The sequence below is a fragment of the Protopterus annectens genome, chromosome 13.part0 (assembly GCF_019279795.1).
Source record: "Protopterus annectens isolate FY-2018-M chromosome 13.part0, PAN1.0, whole genome shotgun sequence".
Taxonomy (NCBI): Eukaryota; Metazoa; Chordata; order Ceratodontiformes; family Protopteridae; genus Protopterus; species Protopterus annectens.
In genome coordinates, this window is record NC_056747.1 from 663,058,057 (window position 1) to 663,070,887 (window position 12,831).

A 12,831-nucleotide genomic window follows, 5' to 3' on the forward strand; every position below is an offset into this window, starting at 1 on the left:
AAAAAAGAGCTGCTCAATGTAATTAACAAACTGTTTCCGGGAAAAATGTCATGGCAGATTAATTTTCTTTTAGCAGTTGAGGAGATAGAGGTATTCATAAAAATAGCTCTCTCTACTGAATACTTTAACCCTGTTATAGAAAGACTTGTATAACAAGAAAATGAAAGAGCCCTATCCTCCCTGCATTGCAAGATTTAAATATCTGGCCACAGGATGTGTGCAAAAGTGAGCTGGGAAATTAAAACATTTGTCAGTGGAAGAAGTTGCAGAAGTGATCTCCATGGTTATTGCTTGCTGAGATGCACATTTAAGTTGTAGGATACACCTTTATTGTTTCCACTGTTTCCAGTTTAATGTTTTATCCTTCTTTTTAGCTACTCCGCTATATGTATTATAGAAGTATGATATGCCTAGTTATTTTTTCTTTAGTTATCTCTGTACTGCCAGGATAAATTTAGTTATTCTTATGAAGCCCTCAGCAATGTATGTAGATTATGCTTAATTGCAGGGCTGACCTTAGCAACTGTGAAGCCTAATTTGGACCTTTTTAGTAGGGCTCCCCAGCTGACTCTAACCGTACCACCTGCTGTCCTCCATTTTGTAAAATTATTTCATATTGGGTAGCAGAATGTATGTTATTTCTGTATATTAAACAAAACTACACACACACATTTTATATATATATATATATATATATATATATATATATATATATATATATATATATATATATAAAAAGCTTTTGTTTTCTAAAAAATGTTAAAACCTGTCTTGCTAAGTTAAGTATTCTAAACATGCCACCATCTTTAGGAGGAGCTGCAGAAAACTCAAAGCAGATAATGCTACTCTGAAGTAAGTTCATTTGAAACATGAGACCTGGTAAAATCCACTGACTTATCACTGTGCCCAGCCATCGAATTCCATGCCCATTGTCCTAGAATGCCAGGAAATACAGGACAAATGAATCAGTGGAGATGGGGCTTAATGGTTATGGGAGATGGGGATGGGAAGTAAAAACAACATGAACCTTTTTTAAACTGTTTTATACATTCTCATATCGTGTTACCCCTTTCTTCTTTCACAAGCTTCCAGTCACCTCCTGAACCTGCTCTGAATTGTTTAAGTCTCTTGCCCAGGTAATTCTCATACCTTGTTGCATTCAGTGCATTTCCACAAAAAACAGATAAAACTGTTAAATTTCCTCAGAATACTCAACAGTAATGCTACTGTTGCAACTGCTACTACTAGTACTACTAATAATAGTAAACTCAGACCTGCCTTTAGACATTCTACTGCTTGCACATCATCACACTTATAACTGTCTCTGAAAGTTTGTTTTTATTTAATTATTTGTTAAACTGGGTATGTGGACTAATACTTGTAGATCATTTCTAGCAATAAGACAGGCCAAGTGGGAAACGATAAAGATTACATGCAGGGATAACTTAAAGTAACCACTAAATAACATGTTTGGACAGGTGGGAGGAAATCAGAATGCTTTAAATAAACCTACAGTGATGCAGGGAGAACTTGCAATCTCCGCACAGTTTGATTAGCCTGCTACAGTGCACCAGTCCAACCCCAACCATTTTCTGTCTTTAAGTTTCTGCCCCCCAATATTGTATATGACTCCAAAACTGTGATATTCATGTAATAACTTTGCAAGTCAAACTGTTTCTGTTTTACCTTTTTTTTAGCTAAGTAGAATAATGTTTCTGTCCACATCTGCCTCCCTTCAGTCAGCACACACATGCACACATACCTCTCATGTTCTACTTCTTTGGAATTAGTTTACTCCTATCTGCAATGGCAGCAAGTGTATACTTTTGCTCTAGTAATATTGTGTCACAAACTTTGGTGATCAGAGGTTGCCTCATGCCACAAGTTTGTTTTAATTTTTTTTACCTGGGTTCAGCAGTGTTTGATTGTTTCCATAATGGCTAAGACTGCCTATTTCACAGCTATTTTGTATAGTTATATTCATTAGCAACCAGTCATGCACCCCAGTTCAACAAGAGATGCAAAAGAAACTATGGCATCACTGTTAGCCTTCAAATGAAAGCTGATCTTATTATTCTGGACAGTAACTGGAGTGATATAGAAACCAAGTGGTTCATTTTACGTCATTTGTGGTTTATAAACCCAATTGAGCACTCAGCAGCAGTTGACTAATATAAAAGCATGAGCATCTAATGCTTTGAGTCACACAAGTGGCATGAAACCCCAGTATTAATAACACTAGACTAGTCACTAGTGTAGTGCATTGGTAAGAAATGTAGCCCATTCTATTAATAAGACTTCTGGCTACTCCGGAAGCAAGACTACAAGTAGGAAATATGTTCCACTTTGTAGTGTTTCTCAGTCAAATCTTTTGGGCAATTTAAGGCGGAATGATGCTGTCATAGGCTAATGTAGGACTTTAGTGGACCACATAGGTTCAGTTTGCCTAAATCAATCCCTGTTCAGTTGGTTGCAAGAATATTGCTTTTGAATTGTTACCTATTTCATGCCTTTTGGTTAGTTTAGGCTCTATAATGTGACTATAAATCATTATATAGTGTGGCTTTGTATGTAAAGGAAGATACTAACTGTGAAGGTTGTTAATAAGAATATTTCTGTTTTTTTGCAATATAAAAATGATTTTGTGTTGCAGTCAGTATATGTCGGAAAAATAAGAAAGTGCAAAGTATAGTATGCGATTTGAGTAATGAATCACTAAATTTAGAAATTATACTTCAGAAATGAGTCTTCCCTACTGAAGTAAATTTAACTAGACTTTTGTAGTCTATCTGATACCTCGGACACTAATTTAGATAGGTATAGATCAACAGTTGCACACAGTACAACTGTAGACATGTATGCCCCAGTACTTTCTTTACCACCACCGACATTATATCCTGAGTTGTTGTTCGTCCGTCGTTGTCAAAGATGACCAAGGACATCACGTCTAGGAGGTTGACTGAGTATAGTGTATCCAGCTGTGGCTGATCAGTCAGATGCGGGCTCGGAAAGTTCTGCAGCACGTCAGGCACGAGTGGTCTGGTGGATTGGTTGACAAAGAGTCGGTTGTGAATTTACAAAGCTCACACTTCCTCTGCGCCTCTGTAGTCCTGCTCTGCTCATAGGAGGTAGTGTCTTTGCTGATGCAGCTTTGCCAGGCAGGGTGGTCTTGCTCTAGGGTTTCCCAGGAGTCTGGCTCAATGCCAAAGCTCTTCAGAGAGACTTTCAGCGTGTCCTTGAAGCGCTTTTTCTGCCCACCTTGTGTGCGTTTGCTTCCTGCAAGTTCACCATAGAACAGTCTCTTGGGGAGGCATGGGTCTGGCATACATACAAGGTGGCCTGCCCACCTGACTTGGGCTCTCCTAAGTAAGGTGTAGATACTTGGCAGTCCAGCTTGAGAGAGGACAGCTGTGTCTGGAACTTTGTCTTGCCAGGTAATTTTCAGCAGCCTTCTGAAGCAGTTCATATGGAAGCGATTCAGCTTTTTGGCGTGATGCTTGTACACAGTCCATGTCTCACAGGCATACAGTAGTGTGGGTGGTATGACTGCCTTGTTAACCTTCAGCTTTGTGGAGAGTTTGATGCCTCTCCTCTCCCACGCTGACTCCTGCAGCCGTCCAAATACGGAGCTTGCCTTGGCGATGCAATATTCTGAGTAATTACTGAATCGATGCACACCAAGAAACATAATAGAAACATCAGTAGTGAGGATGACTGATAAGCACAAGGTAAAACTGACAATATAGTTTGAGGTAATTATTGATTCAGTGCATACCAATAACTGTAGTAGGAGCTTCAGTAATGATGACACTGATGATCAGAAAGAACTAACAAATAAAAAAAATGAAAAGACTTGCATTAAGGGAAGATCCCTCACTTAGATGAAAACATTACTAATGAAGTTATCCTGGACAACGTGAACACTATCTCTGAAGTAAGGATAAACACGAACCCAAGAAAATAAGTGCAAGCTAGCCCAGCATCTCAGGCTGACATTTGCCTTAGCTACAATGCATTGACATATTGGAATAGTGAAGTCTCAGAAATGGGAAAAAATCATCAATACTAGATATATGTAGTGAGATTCCAAACCTTGGTAGCTCAGTGTTAAACTCAATATACAGGAATATGCAAGATGTGTGGTCTAAATAATGACAGAATAACAGTCATTTTACTATCCGGTTTGAAAGTATTCAATATTCCAAAGTTATTATAGAAGTCTCCGTTACTGGCTTGGTGGATACGGGCATCCTGAGGCAATGTAGAAATTGCCTCATGTTTATTGGCAACCAGTTAATTCTCAAACAAACTGATATGGTATGTAAGACATATATTTACACTATCACTGGAGGCAAAGCTTTCACATAAAAGTATTCCTAATGTCAATAAGGTTGTCAGTAGTACACACGCTGCACCCATCATGCACAATTTAAATCAGACATATTGACCCGTATATGCTGAGGTACTTATAGGTAACCTTCATAAACCAGAAAGACCTCCTAGACAAAGTACACATAACAAATACCCTCAGCAGCTCCAAATACGCTCTTTCGAAGCAACACCCACATCAGCACATACAGCTACATCTCATGGAGCCTCTACCTCAAAGCCCGTAAGGCAAGTCACCACACAATCCAACATTCTAGTCATTGCTGACTCCATTGTGAGACACACTGATGTCCCTCTCATCAGGCTGAGTAAGGAGAAAGCTACAGTCAGTTGCTAATCAGGGGCCAGGATCCACCACATTTTGCATGCACTCAAGCTCATTGGACAACAATTACCAATATGACTCAGTCATAGTTCATGTGGGAGTAAATGACCTGAGATGTACCTCCCTAGACTATATGAAGAGAGACGTCACGGAGCTCTCGGAATATGTGTCTCGGGCTGGTATAAGCCTAGCACTGAGCAGCATTTAGGATGATGTCACAATACGAACAAAAAATTATTGACTTTAATAATTGGCTTAATTTCTGATGTCATTCTAAGGGAGTGTAATATTTGTCAGCATGGAAGGCGATGGTCAGCAGACCACTCTGCTTTGCTACACCTCCCCCTGCTAGGCTTTCAAATATTAGCTAAAACATTGTCTTCCCCCATAGTGCCTTTTTTAGGCAATTCCAAACTGAAAGTACTTCCAACACGACAAATCAAAACCAAGAAAATCTAAAGGTATAATTGCTCAATGCTAGGAGTCTAAATAAAAAACTCCACTCCCTAGAAGCTTTGTATAGAGAATGCTGATGTCTGTGCAGTCACTGAAAAATGGTTTAAAGCCATGGAGAGCACACCAACAGTGCAAGGTTATAATGCTTTCCACACATTTAGGCCAGCTACTTCACAGGCAGGGACTAAAGGTATAGGTGTCTCTATTATATCAAAAATAAATATACTTTAAGGATGGTCAAATAGGGCAATGCACTTAAGCTGCTCCATGTTCAAATCACCATAGGTAAAAGCCAATACCACTTCTTGCAAGCTATAGGTCCCTCTCTATGACCCAGGAAACCCATACCCATGTATTTAAACTTATTAGAAACACTAACCATCCAACCCAATACCATATTCATGGGTGACTTTAATTACCCCACTATTAACTGGGAATCTTGTACAACACCAAACGTACAGGCACAGAGATTCCTGGATTTTGTAAACACAAACACTCTGGACCAGATAGTCAATACACCAACCAGGGGTGCAAGCATACTGGATCTGGTCCTCACTAATATGGGAGGCTGCTGCACACCCCCTACTGTATTGCCTTCCCTGGTAAGGTCAGACCACAAAATGGTCTTCTTTGAAGTAAAAATAAAACCTGGACCCCCAGCTAAACCTGGAATATTCAGAAACCATTCTAAGGTTAACCTTCTGCTAGAGAACCTGGCAAAATTTCAAGCCCCCATATACCCTGTGAACACTTCTGCCTATGCAGAACTGTTCACAGAAATCCTGTACAAGCATGTTAATAGCTGCATAGAGGCAGCTGTACCCACCTGGAAGAAATACAAAACTAACTCAAAAAACAAGCTACCCTGGTAGAATCGCAGAATCAATCGGCTATATAACATGAGGAAGAAAATCATGGCAAAAATTAGGAGGTGCAGCACCCAGGATAAAATCACTGTCATCAAACTAAACAAACAACTCCGAGAACAAATACAGTCTACCAAAGCCAAATTTGACATATGTTTAGCCTCCCAGGCCAAGGACAACCACAAAGCATTCTTTAGCTATGTCCACAACCTGAAAGCCAATACACAGTTGTGTGCAGAGCCTATTGTAAATGGAGCCACCTATGTTGAGCCAGAAGATGTAGCAAACCTCCTGGCTGATAAATTCAGCTCCAGCTTTACTCCTATCTCCCCCTCAACCTTCCCTCAGGAAATATCATCAAATATAACTCCTTGTACTATCACTAGGGAACAGGTCCTTAATGCTCTGCCTAACACCAAGAACACTGCATTAGTGGGCCCAGACAATATTCCTGTATGCCTGATAAATTCAGCTCCAGCCTTACTTCTCTCTCCTCCTCAACCTTCCCTCAGGAAATATCATCAAATATAACTCCCCCTACTATCACTAGGGAACAGGTCCTTAATGCTCTGTCTAAGACCAAGAACACTGCATCAATGGGCCCCGACAGTATCCCTGAATGCCTTCTAAATAGCATGAAACATGACGTTCTAAATAGCATGAAACATGACCTATCAGGGCCTCTGGAATTGCTGTTTAACTGCAGCCTCCAAACAGGCTTTATACCTTGTGAATGGAGAAAGCCAACAGTCATCCCACTGCACAAAGGTGGACCATCTACACACCCTGGAAACTACAGACCCATAAGTCTCACTAGTCTCATATGTAAAGCCACAGAAAGAATTATCATGGAGATGATCAATAGAGATATAGTAAACCTCCAAACACTGGGCCCAGCCCAGTTTGGTTTCGACAAGAGCAGATCATGTCTACTCAGCCTGGTGGATTTCTTTGAGAAGGTTACCAAAGCAATGGATGAGAGCAAAATCGTTCACATGGCCAACTTTGACCTGGCCAAAGCATTTGACACAGTACCCCACTCGGGCATTGTTGACAAACTCAACAGGTTAGGTACAAACCTGTATGTCACCCAGTGGATAGTCAACTGGCTCACAGACAGGACCCAGGAAGTTAGAATTGGGGAGTCCACCTCTACAAAGAGGACAGTCACAAGTGTAGTCCCTCAGGGATCAGTCCTTGGACAGCTCCTTTTTGGCATTTACTTCTCTGAAGTCAAGGCCAATGTCAGTGGTCTCTGGCTGACTAAATTTGCAGATGATTGTAAATTAGGAGCTGTCATTGAATCTCACACTGAAACAAATGTTCTCCAGGTGGAACTGACACGGACAAACAACTGGTGCCAGAACCATGGACTAAAACTAAATGCCAAGAAATGCATAATAGTATCCTTTATAGGTTCATAGGTTGGTACTGGGCTATCTGCCCGAAGGTATATATTAGCCCAGCCACGTTGTGCGGTTTTCACCGCCCCTTTAGTAGTTCCCTAGACCCTTGTACTAGCAGCTAGTACCCTTGGCCCCTATCTAGTAGTGCTGTTGGTGTGATTCCCGGTGTGAACTTTCTGTTACCCATCCACTCATCAAGGTTCCTCTTGAAGAGTGATAGTGAGGGGCTCTGTCTTATGTAGATCGGGACCCTGTTCCATAGTAAGGAAAGTCTCTGCGAAGGGAATCTGTCCCTCCAGCATGTTCTATTCATTGTTGTGTTGAGGTTTATATCCCTAGAGCGTGTAGCTCGAGTAGATTTGGTTTTGCTAAGATGGAGCATGTTCAACAATTCTGGGTTGGACATGGCTCTGTACGTTAGACAGAGATCGCCTCTGAGAAAGCGGTATGCAACTGAGAACAGTCTTAGCTTTTTCAATTGTGCTGCATAGGGCAACTGTTTGAGACCAGTAATCCTCTTGGTTAGGTACCTCTGTGGTCTCTCCAGCTGCTGGAGATGTCTAGCCAGGTACATTCCAATTGGTGCATTGTACTCAATAATGGGTCTGATGAGGGAAGAGTAGAGGGGCACCATTACATCCTTAGATCTTGATGCAAACCCTTTTATGATCAGATGGGTCACATAGAAGGATTTTCTAACCACTTTGGCAACATGGTTATCAAAGGAAAGCTGACTATCTACTTGGGTCCTAGATCCCTTATTTCTTCTTCAGATTTCAGGGGATTACCTCCTATGTTGTAGTTTGCGGGTACTCTGTTTTTTCCAAAGGGGATTACTACGCATTTTTTTGCATTTAGCTTGAGACCATGGCTTTAGGAAGTCATCCATCCCTGGTAACTATCATATTGACAACACATCCCTTAGAGCTGACCCAGTTGTCATGGACTTAAGGACACGCATAGATAGTAATCTAGTCTTTGATCATCATGTGTCTACAGTGGTGAGGAAATCATTCTATGTTGCACAACTTATATACAAAGGTATCTAAGTCCAAGGAAGTTATTGTTTCACTGTATTCAGCATTCATCAGACTTATCATTGAGTACAATGCCCCCTTTGGTATGTACCTAACCAGGTATATCCAACAATTGGAATGTCCACAGAGGTTCCTCACTAAAAGGATATGTCCTATGCAAACCGCCTCCAGGCCCTTTCCCTGTATTCTATCTCCTACAGGCTTTTGAGGGGAGATCTATGTCCGTCATACAGGGCATTGTCAGACCCCACTCTGATGGACCTCCTGCATATCTACAAAACAAACAGCACCAGAATTACCCATTCTAAAGACTTAAACCTTGCCTGTGATATAAATAGGATTTGCTGGAGAGATAGGTATGTATCCCAGAGACTACCCTGTGTATGGAACAGGCTCCCCATCCATGTGAAACAGAGTTCCTCCCTAACCCAATTCAAGTGCAACTTGGACAATTGGATGAAAAAACGGAAATTCATCCCTGGTTTGGCGCCTATGTCTGTAGTGGACACAGGTAACCTGTAAATGGTTCATCTTCAAGGCCCATGCTTGCACTTATCAAGGTTATCAGAACTTGTCAGAGATTTGGGATGCATGGCTAGGCTTAATAAGGCCCTTGTGGTTGTTAGGCTAGTAAACACCTATGAAACCTATAAGCTACTCGATGGCAATAGTAAATATAAATACACAGTGATTCATGCAGGGACTAACAATCTTAGAGATATAACCTCTCTTCTGCATTCATTAGAAATACTTGAACCTAATTAAACTGATGTGCTCAGTGAGATAATCTCTTATGTTTTGTCAAAAAAACCTAGACATTTTGCTTAATAGTGCAGAAGACATGCACCAGGACACTGAATGCTTTTCACTGAGAGAGAAAAATAACCATGCTGTATTTGTTGCATATGAAGAAGTCTATAAAGAAAAAAAAAAGAAACAAAGCAAACAAGCCACAGTGAACAAATTCCTGAAGAAACAAACATCTACCTAAGAGGAATCTCAGCCAGGTCCTTCAGGCATTGCAGACGTTGATATTGACATTTTTGGTGATGATGAATCAATGCAGATAGTTGAACATGGGGTATTCCAGCGGGACAGAATGTAGAAATGGGGAACAGTGATGATGATATGGATGATCCTGATCCCGTGTAATTTGCGTGTGATATGAGAACGTTTAAAATGTGTGTGATATAATAACGTTTAAACTTTCTTATATCATACACTTTTTAAAGTGTGTGATATTGTATTAGAAAAATAAAGTTTTTAAAAGAAAAATTAAACAAAGCTAAAAAACTTTACAAACTAAGGTTAATATAATTTACTGTAGTGTACAGTAAATTCGTTATCATATACGTATATTCCCTAGCACTGTTATCCCTGCAAGCTCCATTTGTGGTAAGTACTGTATACCTGTACTATGTGTACTCACTGTTGTGTATTAGCATATATTCACATTACGTAGCCCTTATATTATATAGCCATATACAATGCAATAGTACAGTGCTGTATTAATTGAAATACAGTAAAGAACGTTTGCTATTTAGTCAAAGTAATACAGTACAATAGACCTGTATAGTATAGTGTACTATATGATGTTCGCATAACGTCCTAGTCACCTAATGTCCTATTGCACAGAACCTATCCCGGATGTTAAGTGACACACACCTGTATAGTCATATATGGTTACACACAACTCATCAAAACACGCACTATATTTAATAACTCCAGTTCTAGACTGGATATTGGTCTTTGACTCCAGCAAATTTACAATCTCTGGAACCTATCCAGACTCACGTACTGACCATTTTCCAGTCTATACCCATAGAAACACCACCCACCAACTTAGAACATCTCGAAATTTGATGAAAGCCTTTAATTGGTCTGTCGTAAAAACTCTCCCACTTGACAAGGCAGTCAATACTTTCTATACGTTGTTCTTAAATACTCCAAACAGCCATGCCCCACTTCACAAAAAGACTGAAAATGAACAACTCAGCACTGCTCACTACCCTGACAAAAACTATGCTGTCTAACAGAGACATAGCTTAGAAAGAATGGCTTTAACTTACAACTTCCTATAACCATCAACTCTATAGAAAAGTAAGCAATCTGAGTAAAAACGTTAACCTAGACAAAAAACAATATTATAACAATCTATAACTTCAACACAAAAATTACCACAAATATTTTAGACATCATTATATAACCTGTTTAATCTCGGCTCAAATAAGGAATACAGTCCCTTCTCATAACAGGTCCCCACTAGCAACTGCTACCTTATTCAGTATCTACTTCAGAAAAAGCATTACCTCCCTAACTACTAACCCTTCACCCCATCCAGTGCTTCCACCACCCCCAAAATAACATCCGGTGCTAGTATTTCTGTGATCAACAGGTTAGACCAAAACCATCTTTCTCCGTATACCACCCAGACTACTACTTCCTTTATCTCTTGCCTCAGATTCCACACATGAACCTAATTTACCTTCTATATCCATTGCTATCAACTTCCATATAGGACCTTTCTCTACATCAGTGATAAAAAAAAAAAACTGCTTAAACTCAAACCCTGCACCACTACAGCTGACAACCTCCCACCCGAATACCAAAAGATAGCATACATACCAAATCTCTATCTTTATCAATAGATCACTAGCTGAATCCTATACTATGGAAAAAAAAAACTGTGTTTTTTAGCTATCTCTGCATGTTTAATTACATAAACTATACTATGTTTAACCCCATCAAATGTATATGTATATCCTCACCTTTGTGTAATCTGTATGTGGAGCTTTTTCTCAATGTTTAACCCCATGTAATGTATATGTATATCCTCATCTTTGTTTAATCTGTATGTGGAGCTTTTCTCCCCAGGACTCCATTGAAAACGGGTTCTTCGAGCCCAATGGACTATCCTGGTTAAACAAATGCAAATAAATAAATAAATAAATAAAATATTCTTCTTCATAAAGGTGGCATCTCTGCTGATGTCTCTAAGTTCTGTACTGTTGTAATATGATCACCTCCCTCAAAATTCTTGAAAGATGTATTCATAAACAACTCCTCCACTATGTCCTGCAAGAATGTCTCTTAACGTCCACCGAATATGGCTTCCACCCCCACACACAGTACAACTGCTGCCCTACTATCATTCACTGACACTATAAAGAGATACAGGGGACTCGGGCAAACTTGTTTCCTTGACCTGTCTAAAGTCTTCAGTACAGTTTCTTACCCCAGACTTGTGTACAAATTGTCTCAAATGGACAATATCCTTCTTCATTACTACAGTACAATAGCTATTTAATTGATAGGGTCCAGTCTGTAAAGTGGCAGAATACTCTCTCTTCCCCTTCCTGCATGTCTCCACCGGTGTACCCCAAGGCTCTGTTCTTGATACCCTCCTCTTTAATATCTTATAAATGACCTCTGTACCCCCATAGGTCCAGCCTGTCTTATACAATATACTGATGCTTCCATGTCTATGTGTGCATCTAATAAACTGCTTCAACTCCTCCATATCACACAAGAAGCTCTTTACTCATATAAGAAATGGCACCATAATATCCAGGTACTACTCAATCATAGAAAAACACAAAATTACTGTTATTTTTCCGCAAATCACACATGCCTGACAAAGCGGATTTCAAAGTCTTTTCACTAAATAAAAGTTAAATTGAAGTAGTCTTCTATACAAAGCTTCTTGGAGTGATTATATATAATAACGCTAAATATGACCTTATTCTTCAAAATAATATAAAAGGGACTCCCCAAAAATTAGAAATGCTTTACAGACATAAAAACCTTCTTAGCAACACCACCAAAAACCCTATTGCCACTAAGATCGCAAAATTTGCCACAGACAAAATATACTACACCCACCACTGTATTGCCCTTAAAAGTCATGTGCAGTCATTTTTTGCCCTTACACTTACCTACAATCTTTCTCTTTTTTTTCTGGGTTAACAGAAAGCAAATCCAGTTTACCAAACATTCTGTTGTTGCATTTTACTGTTATTTTCTGATCACAAACTTTGTGTCTCCACTGACTTAAAAGGGCATTTCTTCCTGTATTCACATCATCACTCTTGGTTGGATCTCTTTCTTCACTTTTTGTAAATAAGTTAATGATGTACACGGGCTGAGTCCAGCATGCCCATTTATTAATGGAACAGGTTTTAAGTCTGCATGTGTTTTTCAGACAAAATAAATTATAAACTATGAAACTCTAATGTCTAACATTAGTGTTATTGTGTAATCCCCAGTGATTTACTAGAAAAACTAAACTTTTATGAGGTATTGATTTGGTAAAATATGAGGCAAAATCAGGGGTGTTCTAAAAATCACGAACA